The sequence below is a fragment of the Schistocerca cancellata genome, chromosome 3 (assembly GCF_023864275.1).
Source record: "Schistocerca cancellata isolate TAMUIC-IGC-003103 chromosome 3, iqSchCanc2.1, whole genome shotgun sequence".
Taxonomy (NCBI): Eukaryota; Metazoa; Arthropoda; class Insecta; order Orthoptera; family Acrididae; genus Schistocerca; species Schistocerca cancellata.
In genome coordinates, this window is record NC_064628.1 from 480,862,080 (window position 1) to 480,886,197 (window position 24,118).

The window sequence follows — 24,118 nt, forward strand, 5'->3', positions numbered from 1 at the left end:
TTCTGGCTTCAGTAATTTTGTCTAAAGTCGTCCATGTTGTGTTGCTTGTGATACTAGTTAGTGCAAACGCCAGCAGATTTTGGATGTTTCAAATGGTTAAGAAAGAATTATGAAGACACCCTCTAAGGTACTGCTGTGAGTGTAATTGTTTTTTTGAGAACAGAGTTCCACTAAAGATAGTAATGTTATTTTGTGTGTGGAATAATTGCTTGCCGAGCTTTATTCCAGAAGCTTTTCTTGATCGGTGAAGCAAGCACAGGAACACACAGGTCAGAGGTGAATTATTATAGTTTCCCTTATGTATTGTTAGTGACGTAACTATTGAGACCACATTGTCCTAAATGAACCATTGCAAAGCGGAAATACCAACAACTACCACTGTTTCCGTAGCAAAAGTTATGAGTGACAATGACACTTAGGATTTGCTTGTGAGTACACGAGAGGCCAACACGTGAAGAGCCTGCTATTTGAAAATCTGAACTTTAGGTTGAGATATAAAGTAATGGTGGCACCGAGGATTTATTTTGAGTTCATCTCGCTTAGTGTTAGACTATTAGTTTTTTGCAGTCACTTGTTCACAATCGACATTTGGTCAATATAAAACATTTACATTTTTAAAGAGAAGAAAATAAACTTTCATCAGTTAAATTTTAGTCTTCGAGTTATCCATTGCCCACGACGATTTCTCAATAAATGTAAAAAAGGAAATAATTTAAAAAGGAAAGCAATAATATTAGTTCTAACATTTAGCAAGTAGCGTAAGCATGGTCAAGACAGCGATTAGATCTAGACAATTGAACTGAGAATAGTTAAACCCAAAGATAGTCATTTTCAAAGACTAGCACCTTAAAGCTTAAGATATTAAAGAAATTTCAAAAGAAGCTGGTATTGAAACTTTTAGAATATATCTAAAATATTTACCAAAGAAATAAACTGATATATATATCTAAAGATTATATTAAACATTTATTAACACCAGAACAAATAACCAGAGGTGCTGTCTAAAGAAGTTTATTTACATAGTCTTGATAAAAATTTGTGCCCTTGGATATGGATGTCAGATTTTATTACGAAAATACTTCAGTTCTGACACTTTTCAACACTTTAGGAATTGGCAAGTGATTGATGGCATATAAATGTTAATCTTAACTATCGTGTTTCTGAAGGTCGTATATTAATGAGACAAGAGTTATTTTCGTTATTCTGAGGAATATTGTTACATGCAATCTTACATATACATACGATACATATATTGAGAGTATTCTTTACTAAAAAAGAGGCTTCATTAGTAGTGAATTGGCAGAAAGTATCCCTAAACAACCTCTGAAAATTTATCACTGGAGTTCTCGTTCACTCCGTCTTTTTGAAAACGTACTTCATTCTAAAATATTTGTCAATTTTGAATATGGCCGATAATGCAGCAACCGTTGACGAAATTTATAATACTATTTGAAAATACAGCTCTTCAGTTGCACAGGCAAAAAATTTTCAACTCTACCTAGATTTCAACTGCTCTAAGGCAGCCTTCATCAGAAGTAAAAAAATTTTACATTACATAGAGTAAATAGTTATGAAATGGTTTAGACCAACAGTGCTCACGTTAAAGATAAAAATATATTTGTACATTATAAAATTTTCCTAGGAATGCACAACTTGATTAAGATGCGCCGCTAAGGGTCGCGTGTGCGTCCGGCACTGTAAGCAGCATCAGAAAAAAAAATTTCCCTGTGTAACCGAAGAGCTGTATTTTCAAGTAATATTATAAATAAAATATTTGTATTGGAATATCACTTCGTAAGAATAGTTACTATCCCCATCCCACTCTGTAAAGAAGTTTTATCATTACATATTACCTCATTGCACCATGTAGTACCAACAGTTTTAATATTTATTTAGAAATAGAAATCTAGCTTGGACGCTGCTTGCTTGCTGTTGTGCTTTCGAGAAATCTGCAAAAGACGCGAGGTAAGTGGAAATTTTGGTTAGGGCTAGATAATTGTTTTACTTAAGCTGCGCGTTTGATATGAATATAAGGTGTATTAAGACCAGTTATAATCAAGTTTCCTTGCCATTGCCAGTCTGCATTTTTATATGCTCTCTAATTCGACTATCATCAGTTATTTTGCTCCCCAAATAGCAAAACTCATCTGCTAGTTTAAGTGTCTCATTTCCTAATCTAATTCCCTCAGCATCACCTGATTTCATTCGATTACATTCCATTACCCTCGTTTTGTTTTTGTTGATGTTCATCTTATGTCCTCCTCTCAAGACCTGTCCATTCCGTTCAACTACACTTCCAGGCCCTTTGCTGTCTCTGACAGAAGTACAATGTTGTCGGCAAACCTCAAAGTGTTTATTTCTTCTCCATCGATTTTAATTCCTACTCCGAATTTTTCTTTTGTTTCCTGTACTGTTTGTTGAATATATAGATTGAACAACATCGGAGATAGGCTACAACCCTGTCTCACTCCCTTCTCAACCACTGGTTCCCTTTCATGTCCCTCGACTCTTATAACTGCCATCTGTTTTCAGTGAAATGAAATGTCGTGTGGCTAAGGCCCCCTGTCGGGTAGACCGTTCGCCTGGTGCAGGTCTTTCGATTTGACGCCACTTCGGCGACCTGCGCGTCGATGGGGATGAAATGATGATGATTAGGACAACACAACACCCAGTCCCTGAGCGGAGAAAATCTCCGACCCAGCCGGGAATCGAACCCGGGGCCTTAGGATTGACATTCCGTCACGCTGACCACTCAGCTACCGGGGCCGGACATCTGTTTTCAGTAGAAATTGTAAATAGCCTTTCGCTACCTGTATTTGATCCCTACCACCTTCAGAACACTGTCAAAAGTTTTCTCTAAGTCTACAAATGCTAGAGATGTAGGTTTGCCTTTCCTGTATCTATCTTCCAAGATAAGTCGTAAGTCAGTACTGCCTCACGTGTTCAAACATGGAATCCCGGGGGCGGCTTCCACCAGTTTTTCCATTCGTCTGTAAAGAATTCGTGTTAGTATTTTGCAGCCATGACTTATTAAACTGATAGTTCGGTAATTTTCACACCTGTCACCACTTGCTTTCTTTGGGATTGGAGTTAATATATTCTTCCTGAAGTATGAGGGTACTTCACCTGTCTCATACACCATGCTCACCATATGATATTTTGTCAGGACTGACTCTCCTAAGGCTATCAGCAGTTCTAATGGAATGTTCTCTACTCCCGGAGCCTAGTTTCGACTTAGATTTTTCAGTGCTCTATCAAATTCTTCACGCAGTACCGTATCCCCCATCTCATCTTCGTCTACACCCTCTTCTATTTCAATAACATTGCCCTCAAGTATATCGCCCTTGTATTGACCTTCTATGTACTCCTTCCACCTTTCCGTCTTCCCTTTTTTGCTTAGAAATGGTGTTCCATCTGAGCTCTTGACATTCATATAAGTGGTTCTCTTTTCTTCAAAGGTATCTTTAATTTTCCTGTAGCAATATCTATCTTACCCCCAGGGATATATGCCTCTACGCCCTTATATTTGTCCTCTAGCCGTCGCTGCTTAGCCATTTTGTACTTCCTGTCGATCTCATTTTTGAGACGTTTGTATTCCTTTTAGCCTGCTTCATTTACTGTATTTTTATATTTTCTTCTCTCATCAATTAAATTCAGTGTCTCTTCTGTTACCCAGAGCTTTTTACTAGCCCTCGTCTTTTTACCTACTTGATTTTCTGCTGCCTTCACTATTTCATCTCTCAAAGCTACCCGTTCTTCTTCGACTGTATTTCTTTCCCCCTTTCTTGTCAATCGTTCCCTAATGCTCTCTCTGAAACGCTCTACAACCCTTGGTTCCTTCAGTTTATCCAGGTCCCATCTCCTTACATTTCCACCTTTTTGCAGTTTCTCCCGTTCACAACCAATAGATTGTGGTCAGAGTCCACATCTGCCCCCGGAAATGTCTTACTATTTAAAACCTGGTTCCTAAATATCTGTCTTACCATTATACAATCCACCTGAAACCGTCCAGTGTCTCCAGGTCTCCTCCACGTATATAACCTTCCTTCATCTACATCTACATATACTCCGCAAGCCACCCAACGGTGTGTGGCGGAGGGCAATTTACGTGCCACTGTCATTACCTCCCTTTCCTGTTCCAGTCGCGTATGGTTCGCAGGAAGAACGACTGTCTGAAAGCCTCTGTGCGCGCTCTAATCTCTCTAATTTTACATTCGTGATCTCCTCGGGAGGTGTAAGTAGGGCGAAGCAATATATTCGATACCTCATCCAGAAACGCACCCTCTCGAAACCTGGCGAGCAAGCTACACCGCGATGCAGAGCGCCTCTCTTGCAGAGTCTGCCACTTGAGTTTGTTAAACATCTCCGTAACGATATCACGGTTACCAAATAACCCTGTGACGAAACGCGCCGCTCTTCTTTGGATCTTCTCTATCTCCTCCGTCAACCCGATCTGGTACGGATCCCACACTGATGAGCAATACTCAAGTATAGGTCGAACGAGTGTTTTGTAAGCCACCTCCTTTGTTGATGGACTACATTTTCTAAGGACTCTCCCAATGAATCTCAACCTGGTACCCGCCTTACCAACAATTAATTTTATATGATCATTCCACTTCAAATCGTTCCGCACGCATACTCCCAGATATTTTACAGAAGTAACTGCTACCAGTGTTTGTTCCGCTATCATATAAACATACAATAAAGGATCCTTCTTTCTATGTATTCGCAATACATTACATTTGTCTATGTTAAGGGTCAGTTGTCACTCCCTGCACCAAGTGCCTATCCGCTGCAGATCTTCCTGCATTTCGCTACAATTTTCTAATGCTGCAACTTCTCTGTATACTACAGCATCATCCGCGAAAAGCCGCATGGAACTTCCGACACTATCTACTAGGTCATTTATATATATTGTGAAAAGCAATGGTCCCATACCACTTCCCTGTGGCACGCCAGAGGTTACTTTAATGTCTGTAGACGTCTCTCCGTTGATAACAACATGCTGTGTTCTGTTTGCTAAAAACTCTTCAATCCAGCCACACAGCTGGTCTGATATTCCGTAGGCTCTTACTTTGTTTATCAGGCGACAGTGCGGAACTGTATCGAACGCCTTCCGGAAGTCAAGAAAAATAGCATCTACCTGGGAGCCTGTATCTAATATTTTCTGGGTCTCATGAACAAATAAAGCGAGTTGGGTCTCACACGATCGCTGTTTCCGGAATCCATGTTGATTCCTACATAGTAGATTCTGAGTTTCCAAAAACGACATGATACTCGAGCAAAACACATGTTCTAAAATTCTACAACAGATCGACGTCAGAGATATAGGTCTATAGTTCTGCGCATCTGCTCGACGACCCTTCTTGAAGACTGGGACTACCTGTGCTCTTTTCCAATCATTTGGAACCTTCTGTTCCTCTAGAGACTTGCGGTACACGGCTGTTAGAAGGGGGGCAAGTTCTTTCGCGTACTCTGTGTAGAATCGAATTGGTATCCCGTCAGGTCCAGTGGACTTTCCTCTGTTGAGTGATTCCAGTTGCTTTTCTATTCCTTGGACACTTATTTCGATGTCAGCCATTTTTTTGTTGGTGCGAGGATTTAGAGAAGGAACTGCAGTGCGGTCTTCCTCTGTGAAACAGCTTTGGAAAAAGGTGTTTAGTATTTCAGCTTTACGCTTGTCATCCTCTGTTTCAATGCCATCATCATCCCGGAGTGTCTGGACATGATGTTTCGAGCCACTTACTGATTTAACGTAACACCAGAACTTCCTAGGATTTTCTGTCAAGTCGGTACCTAGTATTTTACTTTCGAATTCACTGAACGCTTCACGCATAGCCCTCCTTACGCTAACTTTGACATCGTTTAGCTTCTGTCTGTCTGAGAGGTTTTGGCTGCGTTTAAACTTGCAGTGATGCTCTCTTTGCTTTCGCAGTAGTTTCCTAACTTTGTTGTTGTACCACGGTGGGTTTTTCCCGTCCCTCACAGTTTTACTCGGCACGTACCTGTCTAAAACGCATTTTACGATTGCCTTGAACTTTTTCCATAAACACTCAACATTGTCAGTGTCGGAACAGAAATTTTCGTTTTGATCTGTTAGGTAGTCTGAAATCTGCCTTCTATTACTCTTGCTAAACAGATAAACCTTCCTCCCTTTTTTTTATATTCCTATTAACTTCCATATTCAGGGATGCTGCAACGGCCTTATGATCACTGATTCCCTGTTCTGCACTTACAGAGTCGAAAAGTTCGGGTCTGTTTGTTATCAGTAGGTCCAAGATGTTATCTCCACGAGTCGGTTCTCTGTTTAATTGCTCGAGGTAATTTTCGGATAGTGCACTCAGTATAATGTCACTAGATGCTCTGTCCCTACCACCCGTCCTAAACATCTGAGTGTCCCAGTCTATATCTGGTAAATTGAAATCTCCACCTAAGACTATAACATGCTGAGAAAATTTATGTGAAATGTATTCCAAATTTTCTCTCAGTTGTTCTGCCACTAATGCTGCTGAGTCGGTGGGTCGGTAAAAGGAGCCAATTATTAACCTAGCTCGGTTGTTGAGTGTAACCTCCACCCATAATAATTCACAGGAACTATCCACTTCTACTTCACTACAGGATAAACTACTACTAACAGCGACGAACACTCCACCACCGGTTGCACGCAATCTATCCTTTCTAAACACCGTCTGTGCCTTTGTAAAAATTTCGGCAGAATTTATCTCTGGCTTCAGCCAGCTTTCTGTACCTATAACGATTTCAGCTTCGGTGCTTTCTATCAGCGCTTGAAGTTCCGGTACTTTACCAACGCAGCTTCGACAGTTTACAATTACAATACCGATTGCTGCTTGGTCCCCGCATGTCCTGACTTTGCCCCGCACCCGTTGAGGCTGTTGCCCTTTCTGCACTTGCCCGAGGCCATCTAACCTAAAAAACCGCCCAGCCCACGCCACACAACCCCTGCTACCCGTGTAGCCGCTTGTTGCGTGTAGTGGACTCCTGACCTATCCAGCGGAACCCGAAACCCCACCACCCTATGGCGCAAGTCGAGGAATCTGCACTTAAACCAAGTGTTAGCTATGATTAAGTAATGTAGAATGAAGGCTTTCACGACCGGTTGACATGGCTGTTGATATACTTTCCGGGATGTGAGGTCGTGGTCCAAGAACTTTTCTGCTCCTTACGTTTCGTCCAGGACTGCGCTGTTCTGGTCCAAGAACTTTTCTGCTCCTTACGTTTCGTCCAGGACTGCGCTGGACGAAACGTAAGGAGCAGAAAAGTTCTTGGACCACGACCTCACATCCCGGAAAGTATATCAACAGATTAAGTAATGCTCTGTGCAAAATTCTACCAGGCGGCTTCCTCTTTCATTTCTTATCTCCATTCCATATTCACCTACTACTTTTCCTTGTCTTTCTTTTCCTACTCTCGAATTCCAGTCACCCATGACTATTAAATTTTCACCTCCCTTCACTATCTGAATAATTTCTTTTATCTCATCATACATTTCTTCAAACTCTTCGTCATCTGCGGAGCTAGTTGGCATATAAACTTGTACTACTGTGGCAGGCGTGGGCTTCGTGTCTTTCTTGACTAAGATAATGCGTTCACTATGCTGTTTGTAGTAGCTTACCCACGCCCCTATTTCTTTTTTTATTCATTATTAAACCTACTCCTGCATTATCCCGATTTGATTTTGTGTTTATAGCCCTGTATTCACCTGACCAAAAGTCTTGTTCCTCCTGCCACCGAACTTCACTCATTCCCACTATATCTAACTTTATCCTATTCATTTCCCTTTTTAAATTTTCTAACCTATCCGCCCGATTAAGGGATCTGACATTCCACGCTCCGATCTGTAGAACGCCAGTTTTCTTTCTCCTGATAACGACATCCTCTTGAGTAGTCCCCGCCCGGAGATCCGAATGGGGGACTATTTTACCTCCGGAATATTTTACCCAAGAGAACGCCATTATCCCTCGGGAAAAATTACGGCTGTAGTTTCCCCTTCCTTTCAGCCGTTCGCAGTTCCAGCATGCAACGCCGTTTTGGTTTGTTACAAGCCCAGATCAGTCAATCAGCCAGAATGTTGCCCCTGCAACTACTGAAAAGGCTGCTGCCCCTCTTCAGGAACCACATGTTTGACTGGCCTTTCATCAGATACCCCTCCGTTGTAGTTGCACCTATCTATACCGCTGAAGCACGCAACCCTCCCCACCAACGGCAAGGTCCATGGTTCATGGGAGGAGGCTTCAAAACAGTACGTTACATTTACTGGAGCTATCTCCCCCTTTTCAAATGAGTGAGTTATGGAACACAAAGAGCAGCTTCTACACACATCAGAAAAGTAAGTTACTCTCTTTATCCATTATTGTTATTATTATCGCCATTTAATATATTCGTTTATACTGTTGCTTTTTTTTCCTGGCAGCAGAACCAGGACGTGCAGCGGTGCAATAACTGCCCCTGCCATTAACACTCATCAGAGAAAACAGAATCAGTTGGTGTATTTTAAAGATGATTAATTAATGCACTCAACACATGGTTTTTACTGTTGTATCAAAAAAAATAATGATATTTTCATACAAAAATGTCTTATTTCCTTCAACCCCTTCCTGTAGACTATAGTTCTGCGAATGAGATAACAAAATAACTAAGGGTTTACTAACAATTTTTCGTAAATAGATGACTTATGAAATAGAGCATTTGGATGAACCTACAGCAAGGTGGGCAAATGCGCTGTTGCGGGCGCCTACAATTTTTGCTTGCGGGTGTTGTCAGCCAGCAGTCGTACGCGGGCCAAGTCCCATGCCACACACAAAGAGTCAGTCGCTTTCTCTGTTGGTTATCGCCACTGGTACCCCAGAGAACACGTGGCTCTACCAACTGAGACGGGTGGCCAACACCAAGGTCACCGTGGGAATGTTAACCAGAAGGGCATGGTGCACTGCTACCGCTGCCAGGGGATGGGGTATGTGGCTCTCCACTGCACTTTCCCCTAGGTGTGCCTGAAGTGCGCCGGTGGCCGTGCCAGCCGCTGTTGTCCGCAGCCGAGGACACACACGCCCAAATGCAAACTGTGGCGGCCCACACGTGGCAAGTTGCCGCGGCTGTGCAGTCATTGAGGCCGCAGTAGCTCACCAGGGCGGACAGCTGCCAAAGAAGCACACCGACCGCTCCGTCCGCCGACCGTGCCCAGGCTGGCAAACACAAAGGCCACTGCCGCCCCCACTGAAATGGGTATCAGAAGACGATGCGACCGCGTCAGCAAACGTGCCTGACAGGGCATACCAGAATAATTTGCGCGACGGTTTCCCCAGGGGGAAAACGCGTAGAGAAGAAGATGACAACATGACCGGAGGCGACAGGAGTGGAAAACACCCCAGCCGCCGCCCGCAGCCCAGCTGCACCCAACCACCGCACAGAAACTGCTGTGCATGCAGGACAGATGTCTGCAGTAGTCTCCACTCTCTCTTTGCAGTACTCTAAAAGGTCTCGCACCTGGCCGAGACGCTGCAGAGAATAGCAGAGGCAGCGCTGACAACCGCGCCGGCGGCTGCCAAGCAGTCATCGGAGTCAAGGCGCAGCCAATTCTGACCGCGCGTGAAGCGGCGCCCTGTCATGGATCGCCACAGCTATCTGCACCGCAGACGGCAAAGAAGCACAAAAATCCTGAGAAGGGCAAATGCTGACATCTACAACAAGAGAAGCAACACATTCCGTCCACAGTCACAGAAGCCATGGAGGCAAAGTAGGAATAGCCTACTACGACTCCGTCTACTCAGGGGTCGGGGAGCACTTGATGAAGTCCCATCTCGTTGCAAGATCCTCTCGCTTCTAAACTGATACTGTTATCACTCAGCTTAGTCTCGAGTCTGTAGAGGGTGGTATATGTGACGTACAGTATTGCTGGTCAGCATTTCCACCCGGAATTTGTGAGTGTAAGTCGGACCTTCCTTGATCCGCCTTGGTGGGTCGTGTCGTCGGATTTCCTCCTACCTCTGCGCGGTGCAGCTCTCGAAAATGTAGTCCCGTGCAGATTCTTCATTGGCGCATTGGATATCTCTGTCGGGGGCAGCTAATTATCTGAAATTACTGTCGATCAACTTTGGGGTATCTATTTACTCGAAATTAACATTCAGAATGCCGTAATATCACTTTTATTTCTATTAGATCAGTAATGAAACACACATGTTACAAACTACTCGTAACCGATAGCATGGCTACCATCGAACAAGACAGGAAGAGCTCTTAACGCCGACTGCCGACTTTGGCGCGCAGTCCGTATCTCTTACTAGTTTCGTCACAGTTCGTGGATTTCCAATCAAGTTCGTACTTACTAAGATATGCATTTGCTAATGAACGGGTGTGAATTTTAATGAGGCAAAATTATGATAAATACACTCCTGGAAATGGAAAAAAGAACACATTGACACCGGTGTGTCAGACCCACCATACTTGCTCCGGACACTGCGAGAGGGCTGTACAAGCAATGATCACACGCACGGCACAGCGGACACACCAGGAACCGCAGTGTTGGCCGTCGAATGGCGCTAGCTGCGCAGCATTTGTGCACCGCCGCCGTCAGTGTCAGCCAGTTTGCCGTGGCATACGGAGCTCCATCGCAGTCTTTAACACTGGTAGCATGCCGCGACAGCGTGGACGTGAACCGTATGTGCAGTTGACGGACTTTGAGCGAGGGCGTATAGTGGGCATGCGGGAGGCCGGGTGGACGTACCGCCGAATTGCTCAACACGTGGGGCGTGAGGTCTCCACAGTACATCGATGTTGTCGCCAGTGGTCGGCGGAAGGTGCACGTGCCCGTCGACCTGGGACCGGACCGCAGCGACGCACGGATGCACGCCAAGACCGTAGGATCCTACGCAGTGCCGTAGGGGACCGCACCGCCACTTCCCAGCAAATTAGGGACACTGTTGCTCCTGGGGTATCGGCGAGGACCATTCGCAACCGTCTCCATGAAGCTGGGCTACGGTCCCGCACACCGTTAGGCCGACTTCCGCTCACGCCCCAACATCGTGCAGCCCGCCTCCAGTGGTGTCGCGACAGGCGTGAATGGAGGGACGAATGGAGACGTGTCGTCTTCAGCGATGAGAGTCGCTTCTGCCTTGGTGCCAATGATGGTCGTATGCGTGTTTGGCGCCGTGCAGGTGAGCGCCACAATCAGGTCTGCATACGACCGAGGCACACAGGGCCAACACCCGGAATCATGGTGTGGGGAGCGATCTCCTACACTGGCCGTACACCACTGGTGATCGTCGAGGGGACACTGAATAGTGCACGGTACATCCAAACCGTCATCGAACCCATCGTTCTACCATTCCTAGACCGGCAAGGGAACTTGCTGTTCCAACAGGACAATGCACGTCCGCATGTATCCCGTGCCACCCAACGTGCTCTAGAAGGTGTAAGTCAACTACCCTGGCCAGCAAGATCTCCGGATCTGTCCCCCATTGAGCATGTTTGTGACTGGATGAAGCGTCGTCTCACGCGGTCTGCACGTCCAGCACGAACGCTGGTCCAACTGAGGCGCCAGGTGGAAATGGCATGGCAAGCCGTTCCACAGGACTACATCCAGCATCTCTACGATCGTCTCCATGGGAGAATAGCAACCTGCATTGCTGCGAAAGGTGGATATACACTGTACTAGTGCCGACATTGTGCATGCTCTGTTGCCTGTGTCTATGTGCCTGTGGTTCTGTCAGTGTGATCATGTGATGTATCTGACCCCAGGAATGTGTCAATAAAGTTTCCCCTTCCTGGGACAATGAATTCACGGTGTTCTTATTTCAATTTCCAGGAGTGTAGTTTTAAACATCCAGAGGCTTCTCCTAGTTTTCATCTTGTCATAAATGACTTTAATTATTAAATATAAATAAACAAAATCGGTGACTTTGGCGCCAAGATGGCGGTACTTCCCGTCATGTATATTTCCCAGGCTGACGCTTGTTGCTACGGTCCAGCGCCGAGCCCCACCCCACTACGCGCGACATATGGTCGCTTCCTCACCTAGCCAGTCAGCGTGGGAAATGCTCTCCGACTCATGGCCGGCTACGGACTACAGCACTTCCTGACTATCGTGAATACATCAATAAGAGTCAATAATTTATTAAAACTGGTAAAAATGTCTTCCTCACGTCACCTTACATCGTCCACCGCAAGTTTGTTACCGATGCGCGTGTGGCAAGGTGGGCCGGCTTTTTTTATTTTCTTATCGAATGCTTTGTAATGCTGTTTTATCGGCATGGGAGTAGTGCAATGTGAAGCTACATTTCACCTCCTTCAGTCTAAATTCCTGATCATTTTGCATATTGAGGAAAGGAACGCCAAATTTCTCTAGATAAAACAGGAAAGAGAGAAAGAAGGAAGTCCATATGGATGCATGTCATTTCTTTAAAATGTTACTCTTATTTATAAAGCATTACGTGGCTTTGCTCCCGATTTTACCTCTTCCTTGTTATGTATTTGGAGAAAGAGAACTATGTCACCCACAATGATGGTGCATTGACAGTGAGCTCTTAAAATAGCCGAAACAGTACGCCCCTTCACTGATGGAGAATTTGTTAAAGGATGTTTCGCTCAGTGGCGGGTTATGCAAAGTTTTGCCGATGTGCTACAATTTGGTGGCCAATAGCCTTTTGACATGCAAGTGTAGTAATCGTAACTAAACTGAGTATATTAAGTTTACTTAAGTAAACTTAATAGAAATTTTATTTAAATTTATAAGTTGTCATTTAACATGGAGAGGAATAAAATTAAATTAAAAAAAGATTATGATACCACTGAGAATACAACCCGAGCTAATGAGATGAGAGTCAGTGCACTTGACGAGTTGGCTGCCACGCCATTAATAGAATGCTTGCTCGAAGATCCCCTATAATCTTCAGAGAACGATTTACCTTTTCCTACGGCCCACTCAGGCCACGTGAAAGAGGCACCTATCTGCCTCTGCTCACATAGTCTGAGCCAAATTTGTAAGCGTCGTTCCATGCCTTCCCGTTGTTAGATTTACATTTCGAGTAGATCAACCTAACTCTTTAACTTTCACTTTCTCCATCAAAGACTCATTGGAAAAGGGTTTATTTAGCAGATCGTCTACAGGAAACACTTTCGTATTAGATTTCCTCAAATACTCGTTTTTTTTTTTTACAATTGTGTATAGCCCTTTGGCTTACAGAGGTAGTAATTGCCTCTAAACTGAATATATTAATTTTACATATATAAACTGAACTGTTTAAACGTATTTAAATTTTATAATTCATGGTTTAATATCGCGACGATAAAGAAATGTTGATAGCAGCAGGAATGAAACACGAGCTGATGAATTGCGACTCAGCCACCATACTCTTCACTTGCAATACATTTTTCTCGCAGTTTCAAAGAAAAATACTGACCTGGTGCTGTGAGCAACGTCACACTCGTAGTGCCGGAAGGGATGACGTCACATCAGAGCATGTGCAGTCGAAAACAGACAGCTCCATCCCTTCTCTGAGTTGATCGTAGCGCAGTTGGCCATCATTTCAGCACTCGACACAGCCTTCTGATTTCGTACAACACACATTTTCGCCCGTTTTAGTTGCATACCAGCATGCATTCGAGGAGAAGTGACGTAATTTTTGTGTGATTACCGGCTGACATTCGAAAAGAAATGGCGTAATTTTAGAGCGATATTTACAGGGTGCTGCGGCTTATTATTAAATGATAACCGGCTGTCACTGGTTTTGTTGCTGCTGCAACAGTCTTTTCTCCAGCTACTCTTCCGGTTTTTGAAACAGTTCCTCTTCCTGGAAAACAGTTTGCAGATGCACCGAAGAAGTGGCATACAACTTGGAAACACAACTGAAAAGATAAGACTGAAGATCTAGTTATTTTCCCCTTGACTTTGGATGAAAGCGCGGATACAGATACTGCTCAGTTTGGTGTATTTGTGTGAGATGTTGATACTGAATTCAACCCGATGGAGGAACTCCTTGATTTAGCGCCAATTCACGATAAAGCTATGGTCGACTTTATATTTTCTTGCTTAGGAAAGATTACTGACGAAAATTACCTTTCTTGGGAAGAATCTCTGTTGGTTGCAACAGATGGAGCTCCTGCAACGGTTAATCAAAAATCTGGTGTCGTTGCTTTCATAATGGACAATGCGAAAGAAGTTGGTATCCAGCATGAAATTTCAGCGATACACTGCATCCTACATTGGGTTAACCTGCTCGCAAAATGTACAAAAATAAATGACATCATGAACTTTGTTGTACAAACAATTAATAAACTCAGATCGCACGGCGTGAGACATCAGCAGTTTAAATCCTTCCTAGCAGAGCTGGGGCATAATAGTGGCGACCTGACGTGTTTTTGTGAAAGACGTTGATTGTGTCGAGGTGTTATTTTAGAACGTTTTTTCAACTTCTGTGAAGACGTACCATTATTCATAGGCTTTTTTCAACTTCTGTAAAGACATGTCCCACGTTTTGACACCGGTTTTGGGTCTTAAAAGGAAATTGCCGTTGCCGATAACGCAACTTTCAGAAAGGTCATTTTCGCACTTTCCGAATGTTGCAGTAACTATAAAAGAAATTCACTGAAGCGCCAAAGAAACTGATATAGGCATGCGTATTCAAATAGAGGGATATATAAACAGGCAGAATACGGCGCTGCGCCGGCCTTGGTGGCCGAGAGGTTCTAGGCGCCTAGTCCGGAACCGCGCGACTGCTACGGTCGCAGGTTCGAATCCTGCCTTGGGCATGGATGTGTGTGATGTCCTTAGGTTAGTTAGGTTTGAGTAGTTCTAAGTTCTAGGGGATTGATGACCACAGATGTTAAGTCCCATAGTGCTCAGAGCAATTTGAACACTTTTTGTGTCTAGCGCAGTTGTTAGATCGGTTACTGCTGCTACAATGGCAGGTTATCAAGATTTAAGTGAGTTTGAACGTGGCGTTATAGTTGGCGCACGAGTGATGGGCCACAGCATCTCCGAGGTATCGACGAAGTGGGGATTTTCCCGTACGAGCATTTCATGAGTGTACCATGAATATCGGTTCCGATAAAATATCAAATCTTCAACTTCGCTGCGGTCGGAGAAAGATCCTGCTAGAACAGGACCAACGACGACTGAAGAGAAACATTCAATGTGACAGAAGTGCAACCATTCTGAAAATTACTCCAGATTTCAATGCTGGGCCATCAACAAATGTCAGCGTGCGAATCATTCAACGAAACATCATCGGTATGGGCTTTCGAAGCCGAAGGCCCACTCGTGTACTTGATGAAAGCACTACACGAAGCTTTACGCCTCGCTTGGGCCCGACAACACCATCGGACTGTTGATGACGGGAAACATGTTGCCTGGTCGGACGAGTCTGGTTTCGAATTGTATCGAACGGATGGACGTGCATGGGTATGGAGACAACCTCATGAACCCATGGACTCTACATGTCAGCAGGGGATTGTTCAAGTTGATGGTGGGTCTGTAATGGTGTGTGGCGTGTGCAGTTAGAGTTATATGGGGATTGTTCAAGCTGGTGGTGGGTCTGTAATGGTGTGTGGCGTGTGCAGTTACAGTTATATGGGGCCCCTGGTAGGTCTAGATACGACTCTGACAGGTGACACGTACGAAAGCTGTCTGATCTCCTACATCAGTTCGTGTCCATTGCGTATTCCGACGGACTTGGGCAATTCCAGCAGGACAATGCGACATCCTACATTCCAGAATTGCTCCAGGAACACTTTTCTGAGTTTACACACTTCCGATGGCCACCAATCTCGCAAGACATGAACATTACTGAGCATATCTGGGATGCCTTGCAAATTGCTGTTCAGAAGAGATCTCCACCCATTCGTACTCTTACGGATTTATGGACAGCCCTGCAAAATTCATGGTGTCAGTTCCCTCCAGCACTACTTCACACATTAGTCGAGTCCATTCCACGTCGTGTTGCCGCACTTTGAAACTTCTGAATATGGTTTTACCTAAACTGCTGAATACTTACTCAGTATTCTTAAACCGCTGAGTGAAACTGACTATACAGCCTCTTTGCTATTCTTTATCATCTCAACACTGACCTACAAAATTTGCCTTGACAAACAGAACGCAAACTTTTCCTATTCATTAATTACTCACAATATTCAAGGATAGCGCAATCTGACTGCTTTAAAATTAATAACCTGACTTCAAATTACAATAGAATGGCCCTGAATTAGAGGGAATTCTAACAATAACCTATACATATCATAAGCCACTTACCTCACAAAAATCTTCATTATACGAACTACTCCCATACAGCAAACGCCAATACAGCCAGCTAAATTAAAGACTCTAACTACAGAAGGCTCTAACTACTAATAGGCATGTGATTAGCAAAGAAAAGATTTTGTTGCAGAGAAAACAATGTATTCACGTTAAGAATGTCACAACCAGTTCAAAAATTACATAATCGTGCATGACGTCCAGTTCCAAAAATTATATAATCATCGACATATTACACTTCCATGTCGGACACACGTCCAGAACGTCTGCTCGCGCTAATACTGCAAACCTCAAACAGCGCTAACTATTGACCTCTAACGTTCATCACTGCTGACTGTTCACCTCCAGCTTTCCATCACTGCTGGCGATTAACCTCCAACTGCCGTCACCACTGACTGTTAACTTCCAGCTGTGAGTCCAATCAGCCACAGAGTCTCTTACAGACTGCGCACAGCGCTGTCAGAGCTATTAATGCAGAGCGCTACAAAGCGCTGCCAACATACTATCACATAAACAGCCTACTTACAACTTCTGCGTGCTCGGGGGCGGGAGGGTGCACACGATATGGCTCTTAAGTGTAAATTTGAAAAGGTGAGATCGGGCGAACATTTTGTTTTGATGAAATTGTTGCACTACAAGCTTTGTTACAAAATGTTTGTAGAAGATATAGTGAATTGGTTTGAACATGATTTTAGTGTTATGTGACTCCTTTTTTATTGGACGTTGAAAAAGTGTCTTCTGAAATTCAGTTGGAGCTCACTGACTTTCAGTGTAGTCGTGTGCTCACAGAGAGGTTTCGCATTGCAGAAATTACTTTAATGTTTGCGAGATCTGCCGTCGAGAACAGTTTCTGCAGTTGTTTCGAACAACTGCTATAGGGTGCAATATGTTAGGGACCATATATTTGTTAGAGGATGTTATTTCAACAAAGGAATTAACAAAATCTAGTCTTAGGTGAGGTCTTACTGACGTTCATCCGACTAGAGCAATGCGTCTGATGACCAGTAATCTCACTCCAAGCATGGAAATGCTATTAAAAAGAAATTTATAGGCAATAGTAGAGTGATAAAAATAGATGTTTCTTTCCTTTTCATAAATAGTAGGTCAGCTCCGAACATAACAGTTCTCAGTAACATTGTACGTATTAAGTTAATGGACGTTTAATACATAAAAAGCACGTCTTCTTTGCTTATTACTTTAAATCTTGTTGCATTCCTGACCAGTAAATTAGTCGATTATTTATTTCCTTCACAGCCGACTTGACGAAATTGTTACAAGCTATTATTACTTTTTCACTCGATGCCACTTTCGTGTAACTCAAGATTGGTCTTCAAGGATAAACTGTCGTAAATACTACGCACAAAAAGTGCTTTAAAAATGGACAGTCTCTAGCACGAAAACATTTTTTTGATAGTAACCAGTTTCGGTCAGCTTTTGACCATCGTCATAACATGATGATAGGCTGCGGCTGCGAATGGAGTTACAACATGCGCTCCATTCACCACCACCGCCTAGCATCATTGTATGAGAGTCTGAGGATAGTCAAAAACTGGCCGAAACCGGTTACCAACAAAATAAATGTTATTGCGATCTTGACTCTTTATGTCCATTTTTAAAGTACAACGCACATGTTGTACTGTGCTGTAAGTATTTATTCCATTGTCGTATTGTGATAATTACGTGACTACAAATTCGGACGTCAGCTGTCAATCATTTATTATTAAGCCATTTCTCTTCAAATGCAAACCGGATATCGCACTAAAATTGCACCATTTCTCTTTGAAGACGAAAACATGCTTTGTGGTGCTCTCTCCACTATAACCAGAAACAGTGTCAATTGTTGAAATGATGGTGTGCCTCACTACAATCAGTTCAGAGAAGGGATGCAGCTACCTGTTTCCTACTGTGCATGCTCTGTGCGACGTCAGTTGTTGGATAAAATTCGTTGTACGCCACTTTTTGATGCAGATTGCCTATATCAGGGCAAGCATATATTCAGGGCCAAATCTACTGTTCTGCTTCATGTCAACCCTTAACCTATTGTCCTCTTTTGATTCACTGGTTCTTAAACTATTGTTATACATCAATTTATATCAAATTCATATCAAATTAATTAATTAATCACTCCAACCCTCCCCCTTCTCCTCCCTCCTTCCCTTAAGGAAATCTCCAGCACTCCTCCTCCCCTTCGCCGATGCAAGTACACTTTCAGGCTCTAGTTATTCAAATCGCCCCCTCCCACTCTATCAATTTTATTGACTAATTAATTAAATTGATCAATTAATTCATCCCTCCCCCTCTAAGAAATCCTCCAGACCTCGCCCTACCCTCCCTCACCTGGAAACTGAAGGGTCTGCGCTGGGAGGAGGGATCTCACAAAAGAAAATATAATTACATAGCAGAAGATATACTTTTTATTTATTAAATTCAATTTGCAGGGATTTGACGTCTCTTGCTCATCATTCACTCCCGTTGGGGAAGATACAGATCTCATAAAATACATCGAAAAGAAGTAATGAAATCGCTCGCTTTTTTTATTCCGATCACAGAAGAAATATCATCATGAAATACTTATCACATGTAATTACACTGTTAAAAATCTTTCGATCACGAAGCACACGCTGTCTGCTGGGCTGCACCATGTGCCAGCCGCTTCACGTGTTCTCGCAAGTGCAGACCGCACTACACCTGCTTTGGCCCCATATCACTGTAGGAAGAAATAAATTGAATTGCATTGCGACTGGGGTTTTAAAGCACTATAGAATACATAACTGGTTCTCTGAATTGCATCCAGAAGGAGGACGAAGGACCTAATGTGTGATGGGGCAGAGACAACAGCAAATGCTACTGCTGGACAGAGTCCAGTGGGATGTATTGTGAAGCTCTAAACACGACACACTTAAATCACGAACCTGTTGGTACCAGTCTTTGTCATGGCTAGATGTTGGAGATCGTTCAACCGCCAACGCTCAGAAGTTATTGAACACTGCCACTTCGATCGCAACCACAGTCGTGGACGTGCACGTATGCCAGAGAACACACCTCCGGCCATGGAGAGCATCTGGGGTGATTGGAATGGTAGGAATTCGAATGTTATGAGCATGTCCAATGCCAACACTTGGCAGTAATTGCTATTGAATCGCTCAATTTTCCACAGAGAATACATGCAACACAAGCGATTGTGGAGACCAATGCATACTGAGTATTAGTTCGCTATTCAGCTATCCAGAGGGCGCCACCGCTGGAACTTGCCCTTGCAGCTGTGAACAAGAACCGATTAGCCGGCTGGCTGGAATTTTTCTTTGTACCCGCCACTCACGAGACTCTTAAGCCGGAAATTCTCAATCGTCCTGGCCACAGACTACCTCCGCCGCGCGTCCCACGTGCCAAACGGTGCCATCCTAGGAAAGCAGTCACGTATTTATCACTGTACTTACAATTAAATATTACGACTGTAGCCACAATATGATGAATTTCGACAATGGGTAAAGTATCATAAATACTTCCTGCTGACAGCTATGGCTGTGGAGATATCAGAATCTATATCCCTCTTATGACTTGACATAATTATTCACGTAAAATCCTTCATCCCACTTACGGCTATCGGTGCTTTGAAATCGCAATCTCCCACTTCAGATCCATATCTCCCTCATGACCATAGTGATTTTCTCTGCACATGTTAGGACAATGACCATAGTAACTTTACACCCCAACTCAAATTGCCGATCACAGCGAACCTACCACACATCCCCTACCAAGTATAAATATATACACCAAAGTATACCAGACAGCATCCTATACAAATGCAGTTTGATTATCTACATATTTGTAGCAATTCAATGATAGTGCGTAATTTACGTTTACGATTGCTCTTCTTTCCCAGTGTGGATGGGATTCACAGAGTATTCTAGCATTCTTAGGATAAAGTTGGAGATTCAAGGATCTCTCCGGATTGTCTTGACCAACCATCTTTACAATACTGTCTCTGATTTAATTTGCAGTTGACTAGAAGTAGGGGGGGTACACTACATTCTGCGTTTCATGAAGGAAGAGAGCGAGTGAGTCCACAATTGCTGTTTAGCGAAGACAATCTTACTCACACCACCCATCAAGTGTATAAGATCCCTCCAGATGCGCACTTCTTGAGGAGTTTTACACCTCTTATCGGTGTATAGTAAATATGACAGGGTTATGATGTAACAGACAGTTAAGAAAAAACATGTGGTTTCTGCATGATGGAGCTCTGAATGGGCAGAGTTTGAAGCATTTTATGTAAATCAAGTGTGCTATCAATTCTAAAGTATTGTTCTTGGGGCTGCATCATACCAAGAAGGTATCAGGAAGAGAGAAATGATCATAGAATATAAACACATTCACTCATAAGTATATACGATTCTTCACTTGAACACACCATAATGTTAAACCTGTGTGGTTTCCGAAATATTAGTCACGTGTAGTGCAAAACTCTTAATACTCTAATGCAGGACATGTACATCCAACAATTGGTGTACATCCACCTGCAAGTTTTCTATCCCACTCACTACCGTTACAAACCTTAAGATAATAAAACTACATCCCTCTACACCAAAGAAAAACATAGATTCTTTGTGATACATGCACAACAGCTTTTTTGGGGGTTGTACAGACTCCACTGTTCACATCCAATTACAGTTCAGAAATTATACTATGCTCACATCAGTCCCATAAAATGATCATCAGAAAAAGTAAACGCCTCTTACAAGGAAACAGACAAACCAAACACATAGCCACGGTGTTTGATATGTGAAAGAAATTACATGTCATGCTGCACAAACTCCATAAACAGGACAACTGTCAAGCATAGGATTTCATAGGGTTTGCAGTACCTCACAAACACCTGTCACTAACTTAGAATCACTGCAGTTATAAAACTGAAACCAGATTTATGTCCAAGATGTGGCAGAGGGAGTACTTTGCATACATCTTTGTTTGTCTACAGAGATGTGGTGAAATGGGTTTTTCACAAATGGGCATGATTCATCACAGATGCGTTTGTAGTCGTCTGCTGACTGTGGTATGGAGATGTTTGCTGTGAATGATTGCAAGTAGATAGTGCTCTACGTCACACGCAGAACATGCAGTTGTATATTAGCTGGTCACTAGTTATACCAAACAACTAATGCACCCTGAGAGAACAACGGGATAAATGATTAAATGCGTGCTAAATGACCTGCAGCGTCATCTCTCTCTAGAATGCATCATCAGTGTACCTCTAAATCATACCTCATTACAGCTACCCTCAACGGATCACTCCATCTACCTTCTATCATCCTTTAACGCAGATCCATGTCAATTTAGAGGCAGATGGTTCTCTTTTCCAGGAAACCATAAAAGACAGCAGTAAGCTTGCATTTATTACTATTACCTCAATAGACATGCAGCAGAATGTGGTTAAAAAACTATGCAGCAGCCTTTGGGTAATGTATCTGTTAGCTAAGAGTGCACGGTTGTGATTGGTGGAGAGTACAGAGAAGCACATTGTAAACACTGTTTGTTAGGGTTTAAAACACACAAACAGTCTTACACAGGGTCAAACACGCGATTCATTCTGTAGCTGTAAATTGCAGTCTCCCACGTTTTAATTCAACGATCTTTAACTAAGGACACTTTATAAAAATTTATAAGGTGGTTGCCAATAAGTTTGGGGTCACACCTGGGCTTGTGATCCAATGCATATAAATTTATTACTCTACATTTGCTGGCCATCCAGCTGTCTTATCGCTGTCGACGGAAAATAATTGTTTTTCTGGTTCCCGGTGCTTCCATATCAACTTTTTCTCCTTTTTCTCTTGATGTCACGTAGTTGTTTTCATGTATGAGTATAAAAATTTTCCTGCACCAAGTGGAAGACATGCAAGTACTCCCTCAGCCCCCCCTCCCCCCCCCCCCCCCAAGTTCATCGCATTTTAGTGTATGTTCCCTTATTGCATAAGCATTTTCCGACGTTTTTCGTAGTTTACCAATTTTATGTCACTTCTGTCCATGCAGACACGAAGTCACTTCTCGCCACGTATTCTAAATTAGCTTGTAAATTTAGTACGGTTCTCGACACCAACCATAGAAGCGCTATCTTTCTGGTCTGACAGTATAGCATAACAGTGTACCTGAGTGCATCCAATCACCTCAAGCCACATATTCTACAGGTGCAGTGCATTTGTTCCATTTTCTGAATGTCTGTGGTTGTGTGTGTATTGCAGATGACAAACCCGAGTTAGTGTTTGAGTGGGGATCCCCCACGTGTTATAGCCAAAGTGATGTTCAGAGGTGGATCCACAATACACTACGTCCTGGTTAGGGTTCCAAGGTGGATAAACCAGGCGTCATGTCCGAAGATGTGTTCTATGTCTGAAGATTCATTCACCAGCGGGAGGACTGAGTCGTGGGAGCCATCCACGACACTGGCACAGACACAGACATGCAGGGAACAGAGAGAATGCACTGCAGCTGCAGAGTATGTGGTTGGAAGTGACTCGATATGTTCGAGTACACTGCTATACTATACCGTCCGACCAGTAAAGTAGTGCATTTGCGCAAGGTGTTGCTGTCCTGAGAAGCGATGTCATGATCACATGGGCAGATGTCACATAAAATTGATAAAATTACGAAAATCGATGGAAAATACGCATAAGATGACGGAAAACGCGGGAAAATTGAGGTGGGAATGAAGGAGTATTTGCATGTGTTCCGCTTGGTGCAGGAAAATCTTGTACATGGAAATAAGTATGTGACAGGAAGAGGAAAATGAGAAAAAGTTGACTTGCAAGTACCGGGAACCAGAGAAACTGTTTTTCATAGACAGCGATAAGACAGCTGGAATAGAATGTTTAACGTGGATGGCCACCAAATGTAGATTAATACATATGTATATGTCGTTCACAAGCCCAAGTGTGACCCCAAAGTTATCGGCAACCACCTTATAAATTTTTATAAAGTGTCCTTAGTTAAAGGTCGCTTTATTACAACATGGGGGACTGCAATTTAGAGCTACAGAATGAATCGACCCTGTGTAAGACTGTTTTTGTGTTTTAAACCCTAACAAACAGTGTTTACAATGTGCTTCTCTGTACGCTCCACCAATCACAACCGTGCACTGTTGGCTAACAAATACCTTATGCAAAGGCTGCTGCATGGTTTTGTAACCACATTCTACTGTATGTCTATAGAGGTAATAGTGATAAATGCAAGCTTACTGATGTCTTTTATGGTTTCCTGGAAAAGAGAACCATCTGCCTCTAAATTGACATGGATCTTCGTTAAAGGATGATAGAAAGTAGATGGAGTGATCCATTGAGGGTAACTGTAATGAGGTATGATTTAAAGGTACACTGTTGACGCATTCTAGAGAGAGAGAGAGAGAGAGAGATGATGCTGCAGGTAATTTATCACGCATTTAATCCTTTTTTACATTGATATCTCAGGGTGCATTAGTTGTTTGGTATAACTAGTGACTGACTAATATACATCTGCATGTTCAGTGTGTGACTTAGAGCACTATCCATTTGCAATTAATCATTCACAGCAAACATCTCCATTCCACAGTCAGCAGAGGACTACAAATGCATCTGTGATGAATCATGTCCACTTGTAGAAAACCTATTTCAACACATCTCTCTAGACAAACAAAGATGAATGCTAAGTACTCCCTCTGCCACATCTTGGACATAAATCGAGTTTCAGTTTCATAACTGCAGTGATTCTAAGCTAGTGACAGGTGTTTTTGAGGTACTGCAAACCCTATGAAAACCTGTGCTTGACATTTGTCCTGTTTAAGGAGTTTGTGCAGCATGGCCTGTATTTTCACATGTCAAATATTGCTAC